We start from the raw sequence: 16,467 nt of genomic DNA, 5'->3' as shown, positions 1-16,467 counted from the left end.
TAAGCCATTCCAAAAATATCCAATGAATAAAAGTTAATTAACAAATCTTAATAGTTCTATTCTAAAACTACCCTTTACACTATAATAATAACCACATTAACGTCTGCGGCTCTCGAAGTGAAGTGCGAAAGCGCTGGTCTTCCATCCGAGAGTTCTGAGTTCGATTTCCGGTGAGGACACAATATTTATGTGATTTTCTAAAGCCTGGGTGTTTGTGACCTTCTACGAGAAAGCAAGGATATGGTTATTAATAATTAAAAAAAACAACATTAAACAACGACAATAATACTTAAAACATTTTATATTATAACATGTATAATCTGAAATTACAAACACAAATAGATTGTGCGCCGTCTGATTTCGTCGATTCTTCAAAAATAAAATTAATAAGTACAAGATAAAAAGAACTTTTTATATAAGATAAACTCATATAAACTTGACAATTCTATGTATTAATAATTTAGGACAAATAAGGCAATTGTCAACAAATCATTTTTTTGATTTTTTGCAACAAACAAACAAATATAGAATACTGAAATGTCATTTTGATTTCCATAGTAACCCACGTATATATTAATAATTTAGTTGCTAGGACCACCCCCTTAGCAACCAATGATAGTGGATTGGATTACGGATTTCTTCCGAAATAACTTTTCATACAAAACAGAATTAACTGAAAATGAATTCAATTCTACTTAAAGATGGCTAAAAGTATTAAAAGAATGCATTGGCATCGTCTCCTGATATATTCTAAAAGTTTAAAATGTCTAGCTAGTCGGGAAGTTAGTTAAAATCGTTTGCAAGATTTGTACTGGATAAAAAACCACCGGACAAACAAGAATACGATTTAAGAAAAACGTGGTAAAAATGCCTATAGAAAAGACTCGATTAGTAACAGGCTAAGCATCTCTTCTAATATAAAAATAATAATTTCAATAAAGTTGATAACATTGAGAATAAACTCATACAAGTTTGTTCCGATAATGAAAACCGATATTAACCAGATTTTGCATTGAAGTAAATATGAAATACAACAATGACAGTAGCAACCAATATTTTGTAATAAATAATAAACACCTACTTCGGAATATTTGTTAAATCTACGACCTTCACAAATATTTTATAAATTCGGTCAAAAATGATATTATTTTCTAAACAACAATAAATTATTATGACTGTAACAAATTTTAAGGCTGACCTGTGACATTAACACCGATTCGGTTTTGTTGAGAAAATTTTGAAACTTATCCACAATTGAGCAAATCACAAATCCCTACAAAGTTATCTATGTGACCTTAAAAGTTATAGACCGACGATATTCCTGCCTTCAATTTCTAACGCTTGCGCAATTGCTATGTACCTTTTGACGGATTATTTTACAAAATGATTGCGACTTTGTTTTATGGCATTGAGCATTCATAGATGGATAATATTATTGTAATAAATTCTTCACGCTTTAAATGTTTAAACGTGATGACAATGATTGGAGACAGTTTTAATAAACATAATTTTAGAAATTCACCCACATTTTAGAGAATATTGCGAAAAAAAGTTATTACCTCGGAGTAATAATATAAAGAGTGTGTGTATTGTTCGTATATATGAAGCCATGTTTCTTGCGTATAACGCACAATAGAATCTAAATTTTATTATTATTAACTTAACTATGAAAATAATGTTATACCATCATGTTGCTTCTCGGGTCTAGGACGATTTGGCACCGGGACAACTGGACGCCACGCAATTTGAAAATAAATAGACGTTAGGTACTTATACGTAAGTACTTTTAAAAATATATTTAATATTATTATTTATATTTAAATTATTATATTATGATTAGTTGGTGAGATTTTAAATATGCACACGTAAATGATGATTTAATCCTGCATATGTTTAAGTTGCAATTAAAAAAGAGTTTTTTTTTTATTTTTATATGAAGCCTTAGGCATGGCAATTCTTAATCAGTAATAAAAAAAACATTATGTTAAGAGTAAAATGAATTAAAACTACTAAGTATTAGATTCCGATTAGTTCTATTTACGTGTCTATGGCAGTGCGGTGTCCAATTGTCCTGGCGTCCAGTTGTCCCATTCCTTGCTTCTCAGTACGGCTATCAAATTTAAACACATCAGTTAACCATATTTTCTACTAAAATAACTAAAAATAATTACCTACCACTAACTTTATATTTAATACAAAATAATAGATTTCAACAATACATGCTCGCAGTTTTTGTATGAATGGAGTCATTCAAACCAATATTTACCGGTAACGTGTACAAAAATACGTAATTCAGCCGTAGAAATTCTATCTCACTCTAACACATATTGCGGTGAATATAAGCGTGTCGAGTATTTTCTCACTTTCTCGTTTTTGTTCAGGCCTTGGTTGTTACCTATTTCTCCGAGGCTCTCGTGGTGCAGTGCGTAATGCGCTGGCATTTCATCTTGGAACTTCGGGTTGGATTCCCGGACACAATATATTTATGCGATTTTCTCAAAACCTGGGTGGTTATGATTTTTTCACTTCTAATACTAAATACACTACTGTTAAACTACACTACTACCATTGGGCCTCTAAGCTTATTGTAATGTTAAGAATAAAAGAAAATAATTAAAAGCAATATAATCACTTGTGCTTGAATGTTTCTCAAAGCCTGGGTGTTTATGTTTGTCTCACTTCTATTACTAAATACACTACTGTCATTAGTTTTTTGGCCTAGTATTATAAAAAATATAATATCTGTTTTTTATTAAAAAAAATGACCTAACCAAAAACATGGTAAACTAAACAATTTAAAATGGTCAAAATAAAGCATTGACGCAAAAATATTGCGTAAAAGACTACATACATATTGTTTACTATCCTATAAACATAAACTATCTTAGAAATCGGGAGTATCGGTTTTTTTTTTCTCCCAGTGTGCAGAACTAACCTGCCTTTGATAATGGCAATTGGGAGGGTAATAACTGTTCAACCAAATCATTTCGGATATTGACATATTATTTACTTACTTGATAATGAGTATAGGTGGGCATTGTTTTATAAAATCTTAAAATAGGATCTGCTAACCTCATTTGGTGTACTTCCTTGTGTCTCATTTATAATTTTTGTATTTACACTATTCTAGGTTATGTTTAATAACTTAATACTGATGTATTTTTTTTATGTAAGTACATAATCCTGTTTTTAAAATATTTCTTTGTTTCTAAATGTCATGCTGTGAGCGTCATAAATTAATAATTTGTAATGTTCACTATATTATGTAAAAATAAATAAAATTTGAATTAGTTTTGAAGGTAAATTATTTTTTATAACTCACTCAAATTGGATCGACTAAGCGATAAAAAACAACATCATTGAGATTTTTTTCAAATACCACAGTGATGACTTTGCACGGTATTCCAAGTATAATTAGTGAGTATTTTTAAATTTAATTTTTTAGTCAAGACTGAATGAACATAAAGGTTAGGAATCTTATTTGAAAGAATATTATAATTATATTTGAAGCCTCGGCTTAAGTTGCTTGCTTAAATTGATTACAGCACTAACTTGGCAAGCAACTGATACAATGGCGTCCCTAGGCAAAGTGTCACCCTTAAGCAGACTAAGAATGCTATCCCCTATTATTTTTAGTCTCAAATTGTCTGCAAATTTATGAGGTACCTACTAACATACACACCGTCTATTAAGAATTAGAGCATTTCCACGAAACTTATTTTTAAACAGTGGTAGTTTTAGATACGTGGAGATCTGTGGCACCCTTGGTAAAGTTTTGTCAGTGCGATAAACCACCATTACAATATAATAGTTGTGTTGTCAGGATTTTTTATGCTTAAATTATTTTTTAGACTAAGATGTCGATAGGTACTTTAAAATGAAACGACAGGTTCGATTGGTTCATGGAAAACCGCCACTGCTCTCAAAAGTTGTAATATTTGTATTCGTTTCTTCATTCGTCGCCTATATGCAACGCGTTAACTGCCTACCTCTACGGGAAGTCACTGAATATACTCGTATTATGTGTGTTCAAAACGCACTCGAGCCAAGATTTTTTCTAGAAATTTTCTAATATTATATTTATGAGGCTTCTAAAAGTTGCAAATCTCTAGCACTCTAGCTACGAGTATATTATCTCAAACAATAAGACAGTGTATTTGTATGCACTATACACTATGCAAGATGTGCAAGGTGAAGTTATTAGGTTGCCGCATTTATGGGTGGCAGGTAAAAGCAAATGCAGGTACAATAATTTATAATAATAAATTTGATAGGATTGGGAGCGACGCGCCGAACCGCTTTGCCTTACAAAAAAAACCTGTCTACCTTGACTCAATCAGCGTGCCGGTTGTTGCTTGCAGCATCTCGCACTGATGATGGGCCAGGCCTTCCTAAACGTACTTAGATAATAATTTTAATATAAATGTTCAACATTTTGACACAAATATTGTTATACTATAAAATCGCTTCATTAACGTTCCCATACCAAGAACTCGTCTTCCCATTTCTATCTTGTCTATGAATTGTTACTGACAGATTTTGAAGTACCGCACGATACGAAATAAATAAATACCACCAATTTAAAACTACCAACTGACACCGCCAAAAGGTGTCATCCCTTAAGGATGTAATTCAATTGTACCCTAAAGAAGCCGGAGTCATTATCGGGCAGACTCCAGCAAGATGCTCTGTGTATATTTTTAGATGAGACCATTTGCATTCGCAGATACGAAGTGCCTTGGACGATAAATTCACGCTGTACTGTCACCACACCGCAATTTGTTCCTTTTACATCTTTATAGCACTGTAAAAATTCATTATGTAACGACAGTAAGCTATATTCTGCAAATACATCTCATCGTTCTCTCCACTACCCGTGTTTTTTATCAACCGAAGTGCACAAACAACAGATGACGCCATTCATCGGACAGTAAATCAAGCAACATGAAGTACGTAGCGTTCTCTCCCTGCCTTCGGAGGTAATACAACGTAGGTACCAGCTAGTAAAAATTACACGCGGCGGAGAACTACTGGATGCAATCCACATCCTCTGGGAATGTTTTATAATATGATTCGAAAGAAAAGAGATTCTTAAGTCAGTCCAACCAGTTGTTGAGCTTATTAGGCCGTCCAACCAGGTCGCCACAAAAGCAACTATAATCCTTTAAAAAATGCGGCGTCTTATTGCGGACGTGAAGATCTCTTCATTTAGTTTTTATAATATGTCCGTATTGTTTTAGCTTTGTCTATACATATAACATGTAAATTAATTAAAATCATTTACTTTTGTTAATTATCCATGCTCCTCTCTCCTATTGCTGGTATTTATTAAATTAAGTCTCAGTAAACTCAGTCAAACCACACTCGAGTGTGCGGCGACCTCAGTGTTGGGCATCTGTTCCTGAGTCATTCCTATGCGTAAACGACTGATGATGCTTTACATCAAAGCGTAAGGACTCGTGATACGCTTAGTTAAGACCTAGTATGATGCGGGGCGGCTTGGTTTGGAGTGAAATAATAGGTACTTAGTAAAAATTATAATGTATCTCTTCTCTATCTAAGTATTATTGAAGATGAAAATGTTGGCATCATTTTAACATTTCGATATAATTCAATAAAGGTATAACTTGTTTAACAATTTCAAGGTACCCATTTAAATCTTCTGATAAATCGATTGCGTCATCTGCGCCAAAGAAAATTTCCGCTGTGTAGTGTTTCTATAATTTTATTGTTGCTGGTATATTTTAATCCATAGACTTAATTCTTTTGTTGGTAATATTAGCATTTGCTATAAAAAGATTCAGGATCTTAGGCCCCGCTAATAATGGCATTAGTAGTAATGATATGTACGTAGAATGCGAAGCCTAGTTTGGTGTATAATTTGCTACCATAATAATAAATTCAACGCATTTAAAGACTGCATAGGCAAAAATGTCATAGTCATAGACAGGGAACACAAAAGTCATAGATAATAAATTTTATGATATTGCGTCTCTAGTAAATAATTATCTTGGTACATAGTTACATTATGTAAATGTAAATATGTCGCATATTATTATGTTATACCTACCATATGAATAGTTTCCCATTTAATACCCTGTTTTTATTAAGTGGAAATTTATATTTTTGCATACATAATTAATTTAAAAAATCTCACATTGTGAAGTTCTCTCATTTTACCCAAATGCAAGACAGTCATATTTGAGTTGTCGTAATGTATTTTAGGTTTCCACCGCCTGTACTTTTTCCTTCTTTCCTTGACGAAAGAATGAAGAAGAACACGCTGTGGCGAATCGCAGCTCTGCGATGAATGTCATGTTTTAGAGGACATTGTACATATAGCACTACCATGCCCTAAATATGAACATCACAGAGTACAGCTGCGAATTGCGGATATCTATGAGAATGTCGATGAATTGAAGAGTATCCTGGCGGTGGGTAAGACGGAAGAGCTAGGCAAAATTGTAAAGTTTTTTAACAGAATAGGAGTGAGGACCTGATCGACGGATCCCCTTCTAGAAAAGAATAGGCGATATGACAGCGAGTCGCAGTCAAAGCCTCGGTAAAATCACAAAAAATCACGCTGTTAAACCCCAAGAATATATTACGATAAAAAAAACAACCGTGTAAGTCTCAAACAATATAGTTTATTTAAGTTGATTTGGTTTTAAATAATTTTTCTTAATAATTTTGAAAATATATTTATTACATAATATATTATATTATACTCAGAGCAATGTCATTGACTCAGAGTATAGATTCATTATCACAAATATCTTATAAATAAAAAAAAATATTATGATTTCAAAGAAACATAAATATATGTATGTCAATTCTTAGTAATATACGTAATATATAACTTGTATATTTATCCAATCCTCATAGGTTAATTTATAACCCATCTCAAACATTTCAAAATATGAAACATATTACCATTACTTTTTATAGAACAAGATAAAATTATTATAAGTAAGGAAAAATATCATCATAAATTATAGGAAAATACTTTTATAGTTTTAACTTAATTCAGTCAGCCGTATGATTAGACTAGTTACTAGATAACCTGTATTTGTAAATTACATTAAATTTAGCACCACAGAGTGGAGGCTGTATTAATAGATTATTCAAATATGTTTTTACTTAGCATCTGCACAATTTTACGAAATATAGGCAGAAAGTATTGATTTTTTCTGAATTTTAGTAATTCACGCTTCTAATGTAGCCTTAATATACCTAAATAGGAAAAGAAGAAGGTACCTATCTTTCCTAAAAGATCCATTGGGCTCCAGATAGTGGAGGTTTGTTTTAACAGATTTTTGTTTTTACGAGAAATACATGTTATCCACTTGCTCAACCTATCTGGTTCATACTTTATATCCAAACACATTGAAAAACAACAGGTAAACTTTTCCAGATCCGTAATTGGAACTTGAAACCCACGATATAAGCCAATACGTTACTGCTCGATAATTTTGCATATTTTATTATTTATTATTTCTTAGATTAATGATAACTGATAATTATTATAAAACTTTGACATATAGTAATAAAACAAATATTTAGGCCTTTCTACAATTAACTTTTTCCATATGATGTATAAATTTAACACATCATACTAATAATGATTAATCTTGGCTATTGGCTAATATAATATTATATATATGGTTGTGTATAAGTATCATCACAGTTAGATGTTTAATTTATCTTAAAATTCAATACTCTCTACAAAAATCAGGTATAACCATATCACAAACATTAAAAAGTCAATTTAATTAATTTATATACCCACCCACAACGTAAAACACAAACATTGTCATGAAAATAGATCTCGGAGTTGTATATCAATAATAATGTCATGCTGGGTTCCTTAAGATTGCATGCCAGTTAAAAATACATAGATCCATTAGAGTGTTGAGAGAGTTTGACATTTAAAAACAAAAGTATATCCTCTTAGCTAAAATTAGTCAATTGATCTACTATCCAGGTTCACTAAAAGAACAAAAACTTTATGAATGAATGCAAGACAGATTGATATCCCACTCCCAGAATGAAATTAAGATAAGGTATGATTTAATATTAATTAATTATTACGTTATTGTACTACAATTAATATAACGTTGACAATAATAATTACTGCAGTTGCTACGTTTTTAAAACAAGTTCCATCTACCTTGTCCTACATACAATAGTGGTAGGTGACACTTACGTATTTAATGTTTTTAGAATAAATCACATGTTCTGCTCTAATGATGAGAATATTGAAGGTATACATAGTGTTGGGTTTCGGGAATTCTCGATAAATTTTCGTGATTTTCCATCCCGAATCTCGAGAATTGAAATTTTTAACATTTTGGGAATTACCGGATCTTGAAAATCTTTTCTCGGGACAACTTGGCTAAATATATATATATATATATATATATATATATATGAATATTAATTGGTTACAAATTATTTATTACAATATTTTTTTAATAGTATGATAAATCGTGCATTATACCGGATGGCCGTGATATCATTCAACCCATTCCCGCTCGTTCACACCGGATATTGTATAGAGGAAACGCGTGTACTTACTATAATAATATAATTTATTATATTTATAAAACAATCCATTATAAACAATGATAATAATACATATCATTCTTGTTTTTTTGTACAATAAATTCTTAATTTGATTACTTTACACGTATCCACTGTGTCAACATGCGTTAGTAGTAAATTTTAGTGTCAGTGTGTGTATTTCATTAGCATGTCGGAAATAAACTGCGCTAACTATGTTATTATGTAACCCGCTTTATCACTTTGCTATCTTGAAATATCGTGAGAAAAAAGTTTAAAAAATACTACAACATGATATTTTTTATTGATAGTGACATGTTAATAAATATCACCACTGTAATAAACCATTTTTTTTTCAATTATTTTCATAAATCAAAAAATATTTTGATTTATTGGTTTATTCCAGTGGTTTTCAAACTCACCTATTTCACGACACTCTCGGGTATGTCTAGATGTCAACGTTATTTAAAACTAATTATAAACTCAATAAAAGTTTATCAATATATTTTTAAAATGTTAATATACATTTTAACTACAGGGGCTCTGATGAGATATACATATGCTGTAAAAGAAGGTAGTAGTTTAAAAAAGTGTGAAAAATTCTTTTTTATATATTTCTACTTTTTTACAAAATATTCACGAATATGATTGGTATTGGAGTGGCGTTTTAACTCACCATGGTTATTCTAAATAGTTAACGCGGTAACACGTTTTTATTGCTTCAAGATAACACGTATATCACTTGGATCAGTTAACACGTCTTACTTGTTTCCAAATGCATCGCATTAGAATCTTCAATTCATTTTTAAAAAACGTCCAATAATTGAAGATTCTTCCTTCTAAAGTATTGTACTAAGATATTTTCAAATTAATATTTTTTGGAAAATCCAGTGGTACCCCTAGAAAGATATTAATTCATACATTTATAATTTTGTTGTTTCAAATATATTTAAAAGTCCATATGAAGATATTCTTGAATTGAACATTTAATACTTAATTAGGTACATACTACATATTATTATACATTTCGAACATTTTAATAATTGAGGGATTCAAAACACAACAGGAATAAATTCATTTTTTTTTCTTTATACTTAATAATATTCATAAATACAATTAGATCACTGGAATGTAATGTAATCAGTAATCACAAAAGTGGTGTTATTACTTCGCGTGCGATGAGCGCATTCGCATTAAATCTGTATATTCAAATGGCAGTGCAAGAATCGTAAAATTTTCTAATTCAATTTTTTCATGCGATGATTACAATTCAATAAATTTTTGTCAAATTATAGTGATTTTACTTGTGCGTGCGATGATAAGATGCGATCATCGCAATGGTCGATTTTGCTTATGCGATGATCGTATTTGATAGGTGATCGTGTTTGCAATTGTTATTTGAATGTGTTCATTCAAATAACAGTGATTTTATCACATTCATTGTAATACACCTTATTATCGAATCGAATCGAATACATAATTTTGAAAAACACTTCTTAAATCTTGTGAATTATTCGTTGAATAAAAGAAACAGTTAATTAAAAATGGTTCAATTATTATTATAAGTTTGTTTTAATTCAAGCTGTCACATTTAACAAATAATAAAAGAAAAAGCATTAGAAATAAAAACGGCAGTTTCCGTTCTCGTAAAATGTTGGTCAATAAAAATGTCTTAATTCTTTCAGTTAACATTTTTTTTATTTCTAGTGCATTTAAATGCAGTGCAATTATCACAGGGATCATCGCATAAGCGAAAACACCATTGCAAACATTGCACGCGATTCTCATTGTCAATTTTTGAAGCATTTTGTAGCATTAATTTAAATTATTTTTTTAATTTCATGACACCATTATGTCAGTAGTTGTTAGGAATTTAAAAAAAATATTTATGTATTAAATTATAATCAATACAAAAAACCTCAATTATCTAAAACCTTATCGCCTCTGGACTTAAGACTAAATCATGTCCTGATTTAAACTAATCCCTCAATTAAGGCTTACAACTTACTATCAAGTATTACGTAGAGTCATGCAAATATATTGATTAAAAGTTACCTCCACTAATAATATATTTCTATAAATTCATTTTTTTAGCTGGCATTAAAAAAAACCAAACAAAACATATTATTACAAGTTTAGTACTACATATTTAATTCGTGTTAATAAGTATTGTCGTTCTCAAGAATTTCATAGACATGCTAATTTAATTACTAATGTTCATAAATGCAAACAAAAATCTTTTGTCCGGCATAATTCTATTAAAAAAATTCTTGTCTCATAAAAAACTGTTCTGAATTTACGAACCCGGATAACATTTACACGCATATTCCAAAATTAATTCCATTGCCAAGGATCAAACCAAAAATGGATATTATTATACAATTTATTACCTAGTAAGCAATAAATTATTAATCTTTGTGATAAATATGGTGTCGCTTTATTCCTTTTGGTTGTTGGATTCTCCCGTGTGCCTATGAAATACATGGCATCGTATTTTCTGTGTTAGACAAAAAATAAGATTATCTTTTATTTACCTCCTGTTGGTAGTTCCCAGTAAATCAAATTTGTAAAAATATACATTTAATCAGAATTTATTGATTTGAAGAGGAATGGACAATAATATAGGTGTAATGATGTGTAGTTGTTTGGTATGATGTTCAACTGCAAAGTTTAATTTTATATATTGTATACATAATTTATTAATAAACACATAACTGTTTTTATGATTGTTTTATTATATGAACTGTATTACATTTTAAGTATGTATATATTTAGATAATATTAATTTTGTTGACTATGTGAATTTAGTATTTAATAGTTTTACGTAATTTTCGGACAAAACTGTATGCGATCAATGATTATTCAATTGAGATATTATTTGTGAACTGCTTGATTGAAAGGTTTGATTTCGACGAATAATAATTATTACATCATATTACACTGTATTAGATATAATTATTATATCTAATACAGTGTAATATGATAAGTTCACGTGAATGATAATAATTATCGTCTGATATCCTTAGTATTTAATGACATTATTAATGGACAACGCACTCAGTACTACTTAGCTAGCAAGTAAATTCGCACATAGCGACTTTCGCACGTGTACAGGTAGATGTCACGTGACAAAATTTCGCAATTTCCATTATACGATATCACGCATCAGGAATTTATAGCAATATCACCTTTATTGTAATGGCGTTAGAACAGTGTTTCTAGTGTCAATTTTCATTTGATAAAATATGAATTATGCCATTCGGCAGACCCGACAAAAGGCATCGGGAATTTAGAGCAATATCACCTTTATTGTAATGGCGTTAGGACAGATTAGCCATTCAGCAGACCCGATAAAAAAGTGAGTGTAATTTTTTCCCAGATGCTTCGTCCATATTAATGTCATTATTAGTATGTTACTATAGATGACCAAGCTAAATAAATCAAGTTAAATATGAAACTACCAAGACGTCTATATAACAGTTTTTAACATTATATAAATGAAGTTTTATAAACAAATAATTCACTATTACTACACATAGAAAAATTAATGATATTAATTTATTTTTATTATTGTTTTTAGTATTTTAATAAGGACAGAGCAATCTTAAACATTAGAATTAAACGTTACAATAAAAATAGTAAAAACATTTTATACACTATGCTATTGGATATAAATTATAGTCGATTTTAAGAATAAAATGCTTATAACTTATAACTCTCCAAACAAAGCAGTTATATGTCTGATTCATCGTTCACGTATAAATAAATACAATATTACCTATGTGATGAAGTGAAAACTCTTGCTAACTAATTTTTGGATAGTAATATATCACGTGTATTTAGGTAGTTTTCGGTACGTCAATAAAGTATAACGTAATTTCAATACGATCACTGTACTTACTAATGTACTATTTTATTTTTTTGAGAAAGTTTATTTGAAACTTTTTACAGTGCATCCAAAAAAAATTATCACCCATAAAAAAACGCAAATTTTAGCAACTTAAGGGCACACATGCTTACCTAGAGTTTCTGTTTTTTCATTTAAAGTTGAACTATGACATTGAATACTAGGTATGATTTTTAAAGTGAAAGTGATATTATGTTACATCTCTTTTACGCATGCTAATATGATTAAAAAGTTTTTCTTTCTCTTTCTGTCACATTCGAATTTGATTACCAAAGTTTAAACATTTACTATGCGTATTAGCTGACGTGCTTCGTCGTTTACAAATTATAACATGAATTTAAAAAATATATGTATTTATAATATTAAATATATTTTATAATGTACACAGATTTTTTTAACAACTATATTATATATACTTTTATTTATTTGTCGCATATTCAAAATGTTCTTGCTATATTAAAATCTTTTTTTTAGCCGGCCAAGTAAATCCGTATTTTTGGCCATAGACTAATAGAAAAAACTCTCTGCTGTCAGATTATGTTGATAGCAAATTGCAAGATACCTAACGAAGGAATTGTGTTTTATATCAGGAATAAGAAACACTATCTGTAAGTACAATATTATGTTATTTATTACTGTAGTAGTATTCTGTGTGTTTTGCATATATTATTCAAGTGTTAATTTATTGTTTTCTTAGTCTACATTAGTTGCGTGGTTAGTTTAGAGGTTATTGCGAGAATGCCTGTGATTTCATATTTATTTGTTTGATATAATCTAAGGCGTTCTAGTTGTTATTAAACATGTTACCTACCTGATTACTTTATTTTAGTTAATCAATCTTTTTTGATGCTTTGTATTATCACTAATCCGTTTTAATTACCATTCTTCAAACAGTCGCACACTATAAAAGATTAAAAATCACACTATTAACAGTTCATATGTTATGTTTTTTGCAGATGGAGAAAATGTCTACCGAGATCTTTGCTTGTCGACGGTTTCATATGAATAAGATGGAATGAAATAAATCTTTTAATTAATAATGAAATAAATCCGACTTTCGGCGTACGATCCGAACATGGCGTGATTCATATAATATTATTTATGACGTAGACCATCAAGCATATATACCCATTTTATAGATTTAATAGTACAATTACAAAAGGTAAATATAAAGTGACTAATGTTTGTAACCTATAGCTATGTCTATCTCGCATACATATTTAAAAAATAAAACAATTTTATAATTACATTTTTGCACTAAATTTATTATCGATAATGATATAAAAGTTGCTAAATTGATTCATAATATTCTAAAATATAATATAATTTTGCATATCAGTTACTTGTATCATATCAGGTATGTCATTTGGTAGAGCTTACTCTCCAAGTCTTTTCTTTTTCATCCTCAATATCACTTTGATATTAGAAACATTGTCTTTCTAACACCATTTCAAAGACTTTAAGTTTTCTAGATGCTGTATATTAATTCTTCTCTTCGGCTATATCTGCATCTTAGTTGCAGCATATGGATACAATGCGGCGCCTCCAAGAATCTCTGTCACTCTAGTTTTTTTGCATCGTTCCAGGTCATACTAGCAGCCCGTAACTCCGCCAGATATGCTATATAGATAGTATTTAGCGGCCATCCAGGACGCCGGAATCCGGTTGGCTTGAAGAACAGGCAAACCAGATTGGGATTCTCTTCAGGCACTCGCAGCACGTGGCCGGGCCAGGTACAAAGTTGCGTATTCACTCTCAACGTGATGCGAGGCTATTTGGTGCGTTCTTTTATCTCCCGTTACTTCTAAAATTACCGCACACCCAGTATCCGTCGTAAACATCTGTTCTCGAAGCTCAGTATACGGTTGCTCGGAGCCTTTGTAAGGTGCCATGACATAAAAACTAGTAAGATATTTAAAATAGCTGCTAGAATGAATACATTGTTGAAAGGAAATGAAAACTGATAATATGATATATCAATTAATTTGTCCATCTGAAGTTGTAGATATCAGTTAATAATTATGTGTTATACCAGTAATTAAATGCTGACTTCAAATGAAAATTGACTATTAAATATTGAAATAATATATTACCAGTTTTGATTTTTTTAAGTACTATACTATATCCATGGTTCATATTACAATGTCATAGTAAAACTTAGAAGAATAAAATATGTCGTAAGACGAAATCAATCTTGGGGTTTTAATATAAGTTAAATAAATAGTACACAGCTAATTTGTTATTACTTTGAATACATGCCATGTCTTTACATCAATAAAAAACAGAAAAACAATTTAATAATGTATAAATATTTATATAAGACTGAACAACGTCTAGTTAGACATCTAGTTAGACACGATGACCTCCATTTAATTTCCTCTTATTTTAAAATTCACCAAGATATATCCTAATAAGTAGGTAAGTATATTACATTTGTACATATAATAAGTAAATCAAGTACTTAACATAAATAATTATACTGTAAAATTAAATTACAATTGAAGCAGTATATATGGACCCCACAGAGTAATTAACAATATAATAATTTATATAATTATATCGGGTATATACTATATTGACACATTTTAATGAAGTCTATTTTTCTTGGTACCTACGTTCAATGATAAATGTTGTTTTATATTGTAACATAAACAATGGTAATATGCATTGATCTTTCTGATTTTTAAACTGTGATATCTATTTTATATATCTATTGATTTCTATGTGTATTATTGATACATTATTTATTTCAAATACAATAATTTCAAAACTAACAGTAAATAATATATAGAAAGCGTCATGTTGTTTAGTTGGAACATCTACTAGGAAATTCCATCCAATCCAAATTCAATTTTTACCAGGTGGGTACTTGTAGGTCAGTTATTTTTGGAATAAAATGAATCTGTGATAAAATGACTAATGATTGGCTATATAATAAACGTTTTACCAAAGGCCCAAATTTTGTATTTTCTCGCCGCTTACACACCTTACCAAAAACAGAGGCAGTAAGAAGGTTTCGTCGCCTTTCTAGCCATTCTGCACATTCAGATTGTAATACGGTGCGTCTTTCTATATCCCTCCTCTCATAGTTTGTCAGTTTGAGTTTTTTCAAAAAAGTTTCTTTTAACAATTGATATTGATTTTTGTCCATATCAGGTTTTTGGCAACTCTCTCCATAATCTGGATTAGATAAAGGAACAGTATGTATTGGTTTTCGCCAAGATTTTCCTATTTTTTTTTTATTTATTTTCAACCTTCTTGATTCTAAGCGATTTATGAAGGCTTTTGGGCTATTTTTATAAACTTGTTTTTGAATTGTGCAATGTAACTTATTTGTATTAAATGCGATTACCGCCGCTGCACATCGTCCCATGTACGATTGTCTTTGAGAGTAGTTAATTCTCTTGCCGCCTACAAATTTTGCAATCATGTTATTAAAAGATTCTGAAATATTAGTAGAAAAATTATAAATTAAACTTTTTGAATTTAGCACCAAACGAGAATTATATATCATTAATTGAGAAAATAGACTGCATTCTTTTAATGCTGGTACATAATTTACATCAAGCATGTCCTCTGTATTTGGTTCATTTGTACAAAAATATGGTAGACAAGAAGTATGGTCTCCAAAAACATGGTGCGGTCCATTAAATAAATCTTTTTTCAGAGCGATAACCTTTTCTTCGAAAGTACTATCTTGTAGTTTTCTATACTTGATTGCACCTATGACGGCTTTCCGCAGACGTCTTTTTCTTGACGCAATGATTTTTCTTACATTCAAGGGATATCTTGTGTCTTTGGTTAATGCCTCTATTTTGCCACAATAATTTCTAATTAAATGGTTTTTACATTCAACTTTCTCGACAGTTACATTCGGATAAGGGTGACAATCAAGAATTTTTTTGTATGTGCTGGAATCTCCATCAGCAATCAATTTTGAATAAATCAATCCATGTGTATTAATAGATTCTTTAAAGCCTTCTAATATTGCTGTAGAT

The 16,467-nt window shown here is 30.1% G+C and overlaps 1 protein-coding gene and 1 long non-coding RNA gene across 2 annotated transcripts in view; both read left to right on the top strand.

Moving 5' to 3' along the window:
• tsl (membrane-attack complex domain containing protein torso-like) overlaps window positions 1-16,467 on the top strand; it is a 138,312-nt gene that overhangs the window by 79,801 nt on the left and 42,044 nt on the right. The window lies entirely within an intron of this gene.
• On the top strand, window positions 13,002-14,742 carry LOC147078066 (uncharacterized). Its single transcript, XR_015072263.1, has 3 exons — window positions 13,002-13,077; window positions 13,426-13,631; window positions 14,056-14,742. It is a non-coding gene; the product is annotated as an uncharacterized LOC147078066 (long non-coding RNA).

Source organism: Rhyacophila brunnea, unplaced genomic scaffold, assembly GCF_057557595.1.
Source record: "Rhyacophila brunnea isolate RB1 unplaced genomic scaffold, BYU_Rbru_1.0 scaffold_12, whole genome shotgun sequence".
NCBI classification, from domain to species: Eukaryota; Metazoa; Arthropoda; class Insecta; order Trichoptera; family Rhyacophilidae; genus Rhyacophila; species Rhyacophila brunnea.
This window is presented reverse-complemented; position numbering and strand designations above follow the sequence as displayed.